The sequence below is a fragment of the Quercus lobata genome, chromosome 4 (assembly GCF_001633185.2).
Source record: "Quercus lobata isolate SW786 chromosome 4, ValleyOak3.0 Primary Assembly, whole genome shotgun sequence".
NCBI classification, from domain to species: domain Eukaryota; kingdom Viridiplantae; phylum Streptophyta; class Magnoliopsida; order Fagales; family Fagaceae; genus Quercus; species Quercus lobata.
The window spans coordinates 42,628,940-42,641,478 of record NC_044907.1 but is presented as its reverse complement, the minus strand read 5'-3'; the positions used below and the strand labels follow the sequence as shown (position 1 = coordinate 42,641,478).

At 34.4% G+C, this 12,539-nt stretch overlaps 1 pseudogene; it reads right to left on the bottom strand.

Moving 5' to 3' along the window:
• LOC115985229 lies at positions 1-8,471 on the bottom strand (annotated as a pseudogene).
• Between the last annotated feature and the right edge of the window lie 4,068 nt (positions 8,472-12,539).

Sequence of the window (12,539 nt, the reverse complement as noted above, 5' to 3'; positions counted from 1 at the left end):
TTATAGCTCGAGTGCAGATTGGACATTATTATTTGCTATTGTAACATCCTTATTTTCAGGAATATCTTTGGGTGAAGATGCAGTGAACCGCTTTGCAATAGGGTCCTCTACAAAACAAGCAGAGTTGACAAAAATTTATTCCACATAGAATCTGCAGAAGTAGAAGTTGATCCATTGGCTTAAATATAATCAAAATCTGTTTGACTTGGGGCCTGGTCATCATTAATTGAAAACCCAATTTCAATTTAATAGTGTTACATGAAAACACAAACCTTGCCCTCCACACCATTCTTATAGAAGGGGGTGCCATTTGAGGTAGAGATCATTGACAAAAATTCTTCTAGTTAAATTGTTACCATGGAAATATGCACCTAACCCCATCATAAAGTGTGATATTGTAAAATCATACAACATTATGCAATTCCTTACAGAGTAGGAAGAAGATTACAGTGCCTGACATAACTGAAAAACCTAACTTCAATTCTATTATCATATGTTGTATAATAAAAGTTGGGTCCTCCAAGCCCTGGTTAGGCAAGTGTCCATCTTCTCTATGCAACAAGTAACTACAATCTCCTTGCGCCAAGTGGCTACCCTTTATTAAAGACTTGAATAAATTACAAGATTTCCCTATAGTTTTTGGTGATTAAAAATTAGTCCCTAAATTTATTATAAAAAAAAATAAAAATAAAAATAAAAACATTTAACTTTTTTTAAATTGTTACAATTCACACCTCTCAATTTGTCTCTATTAACTAAAAGTAACAGCTATTTGTATAAGTTGTGACTAATACATACCTTAACACAAAACCTCATTTCATGTGAAACTATAAGACCTCTAGTAGACTACATGAAAATAGTAAAATTGCATAATAATTGGTCGATAGTTATTAGTGCCAAAAATTCACAATAACTCTCTTTTTCCTTCATTTTTTTGCCAAAGTTTATCTTTTATTTTTAATAATTCAATAGTTGATGAATGTGGGAAGGGGGGGAGGGGTGCTTTAATCTTGGATGTTTCCGTTGGAAATACCAGAAGGTGTCAGTTGAGCTGCAAAGCTCTTGGCCTATTGCCAAAGTTTCAAAAAAATTAAAAAATACTAAAATAATATTCAACTACCAATTGTTTTTAGAAATCTAATATAAGTTTCAAAATTTATATTATTTTAATAATCTGCTTTAATTTTTTGTTTTAATAATAAAATTTGGATTGTACACGTCATGCTTGCATTATGTGACTCATTATAAGTATATTAAAATTATTAACATATTTTGCTTTAAGTGAAACTCTATTATCAATTTTTTTTAAAATAAAGAAGCAAAGAAAAAAAACTACTTTGATTAAAAATAAATTATCAAAAAGTTACAGTTTGACAAGTAACTTAAAACCATTTTTTTATATTTGATTTTAATTATATTATAGAAATATTTTCTTTAGTTTGCATATGATTCTTAGTTAAGTAGATTGGTTAGAAATATTTACTTAATTAAATAGCCCCATCCCCTCCCCCACCCCAGGAGCACTTGAACCCGGGTCCTCAAAACCCCCCCAAGCCTTATGGCTTAGGGAAGTACCAACTCACCCAACATGCCAATGCATCATGCATGCTAACAGTAGTGTTACATAAAAATAAATAACTAGACATAATCAAGATTCATAAAAATCAATCACTTGCATAACATATTTTTGGTAATTCAACAAAATCCCCTCTAGCTAATCATTATGATAGAAAAATGAATGTAATCTATAGAGGAAATGATATTGCATACAACATTCTGTAAATGCTCCAAACAAAAGATATGTTTGAGACAAACTGATGTATCATCAGGAAGATTTTGTCATACAAGAATCAAATTAACGATTTGGATGTTTAGAAATTATCCAAGTGAAAATCTGAAAAGTAAAAAGGTATCATTTATCAAACAACAACTAAATGACTCAATATTTATTAAGTATTTCAAAGAACCTTCTGGGACCAACCACCACAGATTACCAAAGGTTGATTTGCCATCAAACCCACCAATTAATAGATGACGTGAACCAATAGATGTCATAGAGTGGTATGCCCGAGTAGCAGGGGGGCTCGTTGCCAGTCAGTAAGCGCTTCCATTGTGCAGACACTTATTTGCCAAAAAGAAAGACAAATTTTTCAATAAACTATATATGAAACAGTAATTTCTATAGCTTGTTTCACCCCTGCTAGCAAAATTTCACAGATGAAATGCTGAAATTGGTTTTACATGTGTTGTTTTTATTGATATTATTATAATTTCTTTATATATAAAAAAATAATTAAAAAAAGAAGAGGTAAAAATCATCATGTGAAAGTTGCAAGCATATCATATATCCGATACTATCTATCATTGTATCCACTTTTCAGTTCCGCTGGTAACAAAAGGACCATAAAAAATAGTCATACACCATGTTTCTTCATCAAAGAAGTCTGTAAATTACACGTTGTGTGTTGCTTATTTCTAAAACAAGTTATGAGAAATCTATGTTACAACATTGGGGCTTTTCCATGAAACCAAACAATGCATGCATTATTGTCAGATAATCAAAACCATTTTTGGCTACAACATGTTTGAACAGCGCCCACTAGGTATCTTGTGAGATGCATGGCCGTGGAGACAAGAAGTAGAAAATAACCTCTCTCACACCACTATTTTTTATTTTTGAATTTAAAAGGTAAAATGTAATTTCACATGTAAATGTCACACTTCGAAGAAAACTGTTTTAAAAATAGAACAAACAACTTTATACAGGTAATAGTCAGAATATCTATAGCATGAACAATATAGAACGTTCATTAACATCATGATGACACATCCAGCACATATCTGCTAGGAATCCAACCAGCAAAGTTGTTAAGCACTCACCCCAATCTAAAACAATGCAGTCATTGTAATAAATGTCATAACGACTCAACCAACCACCAGTCCCATGAGAATATAAAGGATGCTGAAAGTTGTTACATAGTGCCCTCCAGAGGTCACAGTATGACCATAGCGAGAAGAAGGAGCTTGACCTGGAAGCTTCAACTGGGTCTATCCAGGTGTTTCATTTTCTTCCTCCCACAACAAAGAAATGACATAAATTCAACTTAGTTTACAAAAGAACTTCTAATAGAACTATTTTAATTATTCTCTAACACTCAAAAACTGATTGAGAAATATCACTTCAAAAAAAGTATACGCAGGCAAGGATTTCTTAAATACTTATTAGAAGACAGAAATACACCTCATTGTCAAATAATCAAGGACTTCTCCACAAATAAAATTCAGAGAATAGTTTCTGAATAGTATTTATCATAAAAAAATTTACATGATACATCCATTAATCTATAGAAGAGATTCATTCATTTTACGCATGTTTTGGCAGATGGCTTTGTACATTGAGATCCAACCACAAAGGAAAACAAAACAACTTTTGCACAAGGAAAAAGTGAATCTGAAAACAGCGGAATGGATTTCGAAGAAGTAAAACCCCACGCACAAGACCAATCAAACAAAGTGCTCGCAAACAACTCTAAGAGCTTATCCCCAAAAAGCACCGAATCTTCAAATATGCAATTATTTCTCTCCCTCCAAATAATCCACATCACACAATGTGGTGCCAAATTCCAAACATTTGAAGAATGCTTTCCCAACCAATTCCTTCAACCGACCAGCAAATCAATAACTCTTTTAGGTAGAACCCAAGAAAAACTAAAAGATCTAAGGGCAAAGCTCCATAACCGAAATACCTCACCACAGTGTAGAAGCAAATGATCTACACTCTCCCAATTACATTTACATAGACAACACCAATCCATAATAGTGCAGCCCCTTTTCCTCAAATAGTCCGTTGTGAGAACCCTCCCCCCATGCAGTTGTCCAAACAAAAAACGACACACGACATGGAGCCTTCACACCCCAAATACTCTTCCAAGGAAAAGTAATAGAGCTTGATGCCCTCAATGCACCATAAAAGGATTTTATATCAAAATTCCCCTTCGACCCCAAACACAACCTCATCTTATCTCCACCCTCAATAGGAGGACTTAGCGACTCCGATGTACGAGTAAAGGCCCCCACCAACTCCATCTCCCATTCATTAAAACCACATTGGAACCGTATATTCCAATTTCATCCTTCCTCCAAAGTGTGACTCACCACCATATCTCCCACAGATGCCTCCCTATAAGCAGCAAGTTCAAATAGCTCCGGGAAAGTTCCTTTCAATGATTGATCTCCACACCAATGATTATGCCAGAACCGGATTCTACTCCCCAAACCAATCTCAAAGGAAAGGAACTTGCTAAAACTCTCCCAACCTTTCCGAATGCCACGCCATAAACCACATGATGCAGGACCATGGCAGCAATCGTTGAAAACATATAAAAGGCATCCTAAGACTTTTAATTAGTTTTAAGTGTTAGGGGTATTTTAGAAATTTTATGTTTTCTGGAATGGGCTGTGTTATTAGTCCATTGGGTTTTATTTAAGTTTAGTTATTTAATTTGGGTTTGGTATTAAAGCCCAAAGAGTCCAAGTCCAAGTTTTATTAGGTTTTTAAGAAAACCTAGTTCTACTAGGATTAGGTTTAGTCTTCTATTTAAAGAGTTGCGGTGTTTTCTATTAAGGTAGAGATTAATAATATTTTCAGATTTTAGAGCTATAAGCATGTACAGTTTGTGTGTTTATCTTTTATTTACTTCACGGTTACTATTCACAGCCCTGTTCACAGCAACCCAGATCTGGATTTTCACCTTTGCTTCATTCCTAAAGCCCTATTAAACCTTGTTTCCCCTTGTCCTACGTCACCACACCCATGTGAACCCCTATGTAACTTTGAAGACCCCCCCCCCCCAATTCCTCCCCAAATTTCAATGCGATCACACGCCTCCATAATCTTGTCTCCTCAACCCCATAACGCTACAACCACTTACCCAAAAGAGCTTTATTAAAGGTAGTAATTTTCCTAATCCCCAACCCACCATCAACAAAAGGATAACACACCTTAACCCACCCTACCAAATGAAGTTTATGCTTGTCCGCCAAACCACCCCAAAGAAAATCCCTCTGTAACTTCGAGCATATTTCCAAATTAGAGCCCCACATTGGATTTCTTGTGTATATATATCACTCATCAGTGCTATCATGTTCCATGTAGCATTGGCAGGTAAAATCCATCACATAGATTGGGATCTATATCTACTACGTGAATGGAAGAGTCTAACACCAGAACTGTGTATGACATTACTTTTAGGAATTCATAATCTGCCATATCATTATGTAATTATAACTGCAATCCATTGCAATCATTCTATTCACAATAATGGATTGGTACCTTAGTCACAGTATCTTTTCAAGATAGGTGATCTTCCACATGTTTTGTAAAGGAACTAAGAAAGTAAGAATATAATGTTGATATACACTCGATTTGGAACTTGTGGAATAAGTTTTTAAGAACAAAGAAATATGTAACCCAAATGAAATAATGAAATCAAGAAAAAGAGATTTGCCAAGCACAATGCAAAGAAAATTTTAATCAAGATGAAAATTTTAAATTCAATAATGACTCATCACCAAACATTGTTTCTAAGCAATTATAAAACCTAATCCCCATGTGAGCAGACAGAATGCTACTTCACCTCTGCCACCATAGACAAGCAACCTTTTCTCCACCATAGTAGCTGTGTGGCCACATCTAGGTAGTGGTAATGATCCAGATACCGACAGCTCCATCCATTCTAGTGATACTGTTTCACAAAGCAAATCACATGCAATCTAATTTTAGTTTCCACCATTATAAAACATTCTCTCCTTAAATTTTTCAGGAAGAGAACATAAAATAAATCTTAAAAGACATAGAAAAGAGGTTACTTGTGTCCAAGACATACACATCTGATAACCACCTTTTACCATCCCAGCCACCATACCTGCACTCAATCACATCTTGCTTTATATAAAGTTGTGGAGAAAATTATTCCGCTTTTTTGTTTTTTGATAAGTCAAATACCTAAGATCTGCACCAGTTATTTGATGAATAATGCTGCAGAGAGAAATATTGACACTCACATAACAATTTTCGGTTCCCAATGGCTGAAGCTGCAGCAAAATCTCGTGGCAAAGGTAAGTCACCAAAACTGGTGAGCTCAGACCACTGCCATATATCTGGAATAAACATAACTTCCATAAATCCACTTAGGTCAAGAGTCGTAAAACAAGCACTAGTATATGAATTTTGTGACACATCCATCATTACTACGCTTTCCTGAAGCTGCTATATAAGATTCTTACCTGTATCTAGAACCCAAAAGTCACCCAACCTGAAAATCCATCCTCAGCATTAATAACAAGACTGAATTTAGAGCTACAAAGCACAAAACCCATGGACAGCAAACATAAAGTAGAGCATGTGCACAGACCTTTTGCTACCATAACGCCCACCAAAGATGAACATGTGACAATCAATTGCAACAGCAATGTAAAATGCCCGTGGGCTTGGACCTACCTGGTCCTCAGACCCACTTCCAGTGCACTGTGGCTGAAGCCAAAGTTTGTTATCTGAAAATCAAAAACCAAGGATTGAGAATCTGGAATCACATTCAAACCACCCCCCCTTCTACCAAAAAAAAAGTCTGGGAAAAAAATTCATGCAGCACTAAATTAATGTATGTTAGTGTCTCCTCTGTCTCTTTCTCTAAAACACACATGCACACTCCCCAAATACAGTCACTATATTAACATATTGTTGCGTGGGTGAATAAAAATTCATGAAAGAGACCCACAGGGCCCAGGTTAAGTCTTCAATTTGGAACCATAACTAATTCTCTCCCGGGAACGATAATACCCTAGGGGCCAGGGTGCCCCAGAAGAACAATACAATCAAGAAGACCAAAATTAATGCATGTCTATATCCACTTTGTCTGTCTGAAACTCACATTAGGGCTAGTCAAGCCCACCCAAGCACGAGCTGCATGACCAATGCCGCCTGACCCAGACCAAGGCAAAGGCTTGTGGTTGACTTGGAGGGCCAGGGCAAGCAGGCATCAGGGGGTAGCTTTTAATTTCTTTGGGGTTTCAGGCATGTCTCGTGTGAGGTAATTGAAAACCTAAGGACCCCCAAAAATTTATATATTTAAGATTGATGAACCCAATCCTTCTCTCTCTCTCTCTCTCTGTGTAGTGACAAACATGTAGACGGTCTTCCTCTACTCTCCCCATTTTTTATTGGTAAGTTTTCGCACACAAGAAGTGGGATATTGGACCCAGGAGCTTACCCTCCACCCTTTTTATGCTTTACCAATTTGTTCTCAATTCTTACCCAATTTCTCCCTCTCTTCTTAACTTACCCTCCACCCATTTTCCTTAATCTATTTGGCTTGTGAGAAAATGGGTAAAAATTGAGAGAAAATATCAGATACCTTACAACCTGAGATTCAACTGATAACCCAACCATCCTATTAACACTTGTTCACAGGTGGTTACACTCATATTGTCAGTCAAACAACAGGTGGAGGCATCCTTCACATGAAAGGATTCAGTAGACCAGTGATTTGACAACCACCCCCCCCCCCCCTCTCTCTCTCTCTCTCTTTCTCAACCCAAGCCCAAACAATCTGCGATCTCCCTAAACTCAAATACACACCAAATAGAAAAAAGGACAATCTTAACATTTGTCTGGCTTGGTATGCAGCCGGTGGGTCTTGAACCCACAATCTTATCCTCCACCTAGCACTTTCAAGGGGAGGAGGTGCCAATTGAGCTAAAAGCTGCCTACTTCCTCCCCCACCCAAAAGTTTCCAAAATCTCTCTAGTTATAATGCTATCATCTAAGAGATTAAAAATTTCATGACTTTTGGGCCCTCCATTTTTTTACATGTAAATTTTGGCTCCAAGAAGAGAGTAAACAAGTAATTCAAACTAGTCCCTCTGCTTCATGTGGCATGGTCCCCAGCCCCTCCAATCAAAAGTTACAATTTTTTTTTTTAACATGTACAAGCATATTTTAGGAAAAGCTAAAGTACAAACCTATCATAACAAGTCTTCAACGAATCTATTATTAATTTATTACTCATATAGGCTTTCCATTACTAACATGACAAGTTTGCCACACTAGCTCTATAATAAAAGTGGGAAACAACAACAAAAATAGTACCAACATCGTAGACCACGACATCGCTGAGAAACTTCTTGTCAACAAGTCCACCGAACACGAGCACCTTCGATTTGCCGATGTTGACTACGGTGTGACCACTGAGAATATCCCAAAAAAGTCAAAAACAGAGAGAGAGAGAGAGAGAGAGAGAGAGAGAGAGAGAGAGAGAGAGAGTTTGTGTGAGTGCCTGCGAGGTTGGGGAGGAGTGCCACCGAAATAAGCAGAAGAAGCTCGAACCCAGTAATGCATTTTTTGTCTTCTCTCTCTGAGTGTGTGTTTCGATGGCTTTTTGTGTGTCTTCGCTGATTGGTCCAAAGAATGAAGAAGCAGTTATCAATCCAATTTTTTCACAAATTTTGTCTTTCAGGGGTTAATGTGATCATCGCACTCTCACCGTTTTGTATTTTGCTTTGAGGTTTTTTTAAAAAAAAAATATTTATATTCACTTACATCAACAAATTCTCAATATATTTTTATAATTAATGAGGCTTCAATTTTTGACCATATAAAATAAAATAATAAAATATGAGATTAAACTAAATAAATGTGTTGTAAAAAATTTAAAATGTCATATCATTTTGTTGTTGTTGCAGTATTTTTATATTTGTTAAGTTATAAAATAAAATAAAAAATTTTAAGTGCACAATATTTTTATATAAATTTCCCAATAAATTTTAGATATCATTTTTGATTGATTCAGGGATCGGATGGTATGTGGTTAGCTTAGAGGAAGCTCTCTATTCTCCCAACTTTTCCTAGATTTGTGCAATGGAGGTCACACGAGAGAGGTCTGTTGCTATGGGATAAGAGTGTGAGAGAAGAGCTGAAGAAAAAGAAGGAGAGATCATGAATGAAAAAAATAAAAATAAATCTGGTAGGTAGTGTCTCAATCAAATCAGCACAGTTTCTTACATTATTTAATTTATGATACTATCGCTCAAAATTTTTATTTAAGAATTGAAAACAAATCTTCAAAAGTTCTTTAAATATGTAATTCAAAATCCAGAAAATCAGTCTATCGTTTATTTTCAAAAAAAAAAATCTGGAAAATTAGATTCAAAGTTGAGGTTTTTTTTTTTTTTTAATCATTGTATTATTTTCTGTGTGATTTTGTTTTTGAGTTTGGCTTCCTTTTTGTCGTAGTAATTTTTTTTTTTTTTTTATCTTCTAAAAAATTACCCAAGATCACCTCTATGATATATAATAAATAAAACAATAATCTTGGAAATACCTAGAGAGCTAAATCAAGAGAATTTGATAGAATGATAAGAAAGCAGATATTAGGAACAAAGCCAAGATCAGAAAATGAAAAAGCAAAAAATAAGAAGTAATACGAATCATAATTATTAACCTCGGAATAACCTAGCTCATTGGTCAAACCGGAAACCCAGTAACTTGACACCTAGACCAATCTGAGAGTTTCAATGGACCCTTTCTACATAAGACCCAATCAAACTTGATAGTTTGGGTTTGTGAAATTTATAAAATTATATCTATATGTCTACTTTATTGACTTTTTTATTATTTTATGAGTTATAATATGATAATTTAAAATTTTAAAAATAAAAATAAAAAACTAAAGAATTGAAAAATGAAAAATTTGCACTTTTCTATCTACCTACCTACTTCCAAGACTCTCATCCTATCATAAGACTACTATATTATTGTGAAACCTTGATTTTGAATTATAATTACTAGTTTAATTTAGGTATATGCCTATTTTTTTAATTTACATATTTATGTTATGATTTCTTTGGATGGGTTGACAGCCCATTTGTTTGACGCTGGATACATACCTGATGCCATGTTTGTATTGCACTGTGGGGAATAAGCTAGGGATGTTAGACGGAAAAAGTATTCGCTCATACATTATAGTCCTTTACATGTGAGAAAATAAGAGAAATGAATCCATGGTCGTCTGAGATGATCAATATTTCTATGAGATGATATTGAAAGAGGACTAAACAGTATAGAAAGAATTAAAAAGTAAAGTGATGCTAACTTCTTATAGTAACTTGTGAGAAAGACAGTCAATCTAAGGTCACATTACTACACATAAAGTTGTAATTGAACTAAGAAAAACATCACAGACTGATGGTGTGGGAGGATCCCTTGGTGAGAGCCGAGAGGTTAACAAACTCAAGGGCTTGAAGCCTTAGTTTCAGAGGGTAATCCGCAACATACCCAATACTTAGGTTTCAATGAAGAAGCAGTTATCAATCCAATTTTTTCACAAATTTTGTCTTTCAGGGGTTAATGTGATCATCACACTCCTCTATTGCACCAATTAAATTCAACAGTAGAGTTGTTTAAATAAATTATACTTCACAATTCAAATTTAACAGTTGAGTTGCGAAAATAAAAATCATATTTCTATTACTTTGGTCCATTAGTGAGGCGAAACTCACCGTTTTGTATTTTGTTTTGAGGTTTTTTTTTTAAAAATATTTATATTCACTTACATCAACAAATTCTCAATATATTTCATAATTATCGAGGTTTCAATTTGTTAGAGTTCAAAATAAAATAATAAAATATGAGATTGGATTAAATAAATGTGTTGTAAAAAATTTAAAATGTTGTAACATTTTGTTATTATCACAATATTTTCATAATTGATGCGGTGATAGCAACTTTCCCTTAGATATTTTTGGGTTTCCTTCCTTCTCGTAATATTAGAAATACCCAGAAAGCTAAATCCAAAGAATTTGAAAGAATGATAAGGAAAACAGAGATTAAGAACAAAGCCAAGATTAGAAAAAGAAAAGAAAAGAAAAAATAGTACCAACATCGAAGACCATGATATCGCTGAGAAACTTCTTGTCAACAAGTCCACCAAACACGAGCACCTTCGATTTGCCGATGTTGACCGCAATGTGACCATTGAGAATATCCCAAAGAAGTCAAAAACAGAGAGAGAGAGAGAGAGAGAGAGAGAGAGAGAGAGAGAGAGAGAGAGAGAGAGAGAGAATTTGTGTGAGTGCCTGCGAGGTTAGGGAGGAGTGCCACCGAAATCAGAAGAAGAAGCTCGAACCCAGTAATGCAGTTTCTGTCTTCTCTTTGAGTGCGTGTGTGTGTCTTCACTGATTAGTCCAAAGGTTTCAATGAAGAAGCAGTTATCAATCCAATTTTTTCACAAATTTTGCCTTTCAGGGGTTAATGTGATCATCAATCATCACACTCCTCTATTGCACCAATTAAATTTAACAGTTGAGTTGCGAAAATAAATCATATTTCTATTAGTTTGGTCAATTTGTGAGGCAAAACTCACCGTTTTGTATTTTTTTTTTTGAGGTTTTTTTTTTAAAAAAAAATATTTATATTCACTTACATCAACAAATTCCCAATATATTTCATAATTATCGAGGTTTCAATTTGTTAGAGTTAAAAATAAAATAATAAAATATGAGATTGGATTAAATAAATGTGTTGTAAAAAATTTAAAATGTTGTAACATTTTGTTGTTGTCACAATATTTTCATAATTGTCAAAATATAAAATAAAATATAAAATGTTAAGTGCACAATATTACATAAAAATTTCACAATAAATTTTAGATGGCCAACTACTTTCTCTTTTTTTTATAGCCTTTTTTTTGGGGGGTTTGATATCATTTTTGATTGATTCAGGAATCGAATAGTATGTGGGTAGCTTAGAGGAAGCTCTCTATTCTCCCAACGCAATGGAGGTCAAATGAGAGAGGTCTATTGCAATGGGATAAGAGTATAAGAGAAGAGCTGAAGAAAAAGATGGAGAGATCATGAATGAAAAAATAAAAATAAAAATAAATCTAGTAGGTAGTTCCTCAATCAAATCAGCACAGTTTCTTACATTATTTAATTTATGATACAGTCACTCAACAATGACCATTTTCGAAATCTAAAGGACTCTCTTAAGGAAAAAGTAGCAAACAAGCTTTCACAATTTTGAAGATCCATTTTAGACTCTTTCCGCTTATGACACGTTTATTGTTGTATTGCTTTTACTTAAAAAAATGGAGATGTGACCAAGAAGCTCATATTCAGAAAATATACTCTAATTTACACTTCATTGCCCGATCTACACAGAGCTAACAACATTTCATCTAACCAAACAAATGAAACAATCATAAAATCATTAAATTAATCACAAAATCATCAAATCAAAAGGAAAAACTAGATAATTAACAATCCAAATGTAATTATCTTAAACTATCACAAAATTGTCAAAATAGATGATTTTCTTTTTTCAAAATTAAAATAGAAGAAGAATGTTGTAATAGTACCTATCATAGTAGGCGTAGAAATCGGGGCGTAGAAGTCGGCAGAAATCGGGGCGTAAAAGTCGGCGGTGAAAGAGGAACACATAGAAAGATAAATGAACAGTGAGCATTAATAAAAGCTAGGATTATACC